This window comes from Egretta garzetta, unplaced genomic scaffold (genome assembly GCF_000687185.1).
Source record: "Egretta garzetta isolate BGI_Z169 unplaced genomic scaffold, ASM68718v1 scaffold51, whole genome shotgun sequence".
Taxonomy (NCBI): Eukaryota; Metazoa; Chordata; class Aves; order Pelecaniformes; family Ardeidae; genus Egretta; species Egretta garzetta.
Window position 1 is genome coordinate 4,236,580 of NW_009258549.1, and position 687 is coordinate 4,237,266.

Consider the following 687-nt stretch of genomic DNA (forward strand, 5'->3'; position numbering starts at 1 on the left):
TGGAGCGGCACGGCGCCGGCTGCGCACCGCCCCGGGGCTCCCGTTGTGGCAGGGGCGCTGCGTTGGCAACCACAGGCCCATGGTTACTGGGCACCGACTCCCTCCGTCGGGCTGAAGCTTGGGGGTTTGTTGGGTTTTTTTTAATTTCTTTTGTTGTTTACACAAGCTTCTGGGATTGAGAGACCTAATCCAGAACTATGAGAAGGGATGGGGTGGGCCCGCCAGCACTCCCCGCAGCGGGGCCCGGCCTCTCCTCCACCCCCGGGGAGAACGGCCGTCAGGCGCCATGGTCGCACCTCGCCGCCGCCGTGGCGGGAAAAGGACTACAGCTCCCGTCGTGCTCCGCGAGGAGCGCGGCGAGAACAAGCTCTTCGCTGATTGGGTTTCTTTTCCCGGCTTCCACCAATCAGGTGCGCCGCTGAGGGGGGGACGTGCTCCCCGCGCGTGAGGCGGGTTAGCGGCGTCCTGGGAGCCATGGAGCAGGACCGGGACCGGGGGGAGGTGAGCGGCGAAGGGCCCGACCGGGCCGGAGGGAGGCCCTCCGCTCCTACAGCCGCGGAGCTGCCCGCAGGGTGCTGGGGAAAGCCTTGGGGCACGGGGCTGGGTCGCCCGGTGCCCTGAGGGAGGGGCGAGGCCCCGGCTGTGTTAGCGGGGTAGCGGCTGCCGTGTGGTACTGGGGTAACGGCT

General features: G+C 68.6%; 2 protein-coding genes across 2 annotated transcripts in view; both read left to right on the forward strand.

Annotated features, from left to right (window-relative positions):
• LOC118453262 (histone acetyltransferase p300-like) overlaps positions 1 to 687 on the forward strand; it is an 18,808-nt gene that overhangs the window by 4,676 nt on the left and 13,445 nt on the right. The gene's annotated exons all lie outside the window — the stretch shown is intronic.
• Positions 25 to 687, forward strand: part of L3MBTL2 (L3MBTL histone methyl-lysine binding protein 2) — an 18,129-nt gene continuing 17,466 nt past the window's right edge. The window contains exon 1 of the mRNA XM_035903301.1: positions 25 to 124. The gene's annotated coding sequence lies outside the window, so the exon portion shown is untranslated. The remainder of the gene's footprint in view (positions 125 to 687) is intronic.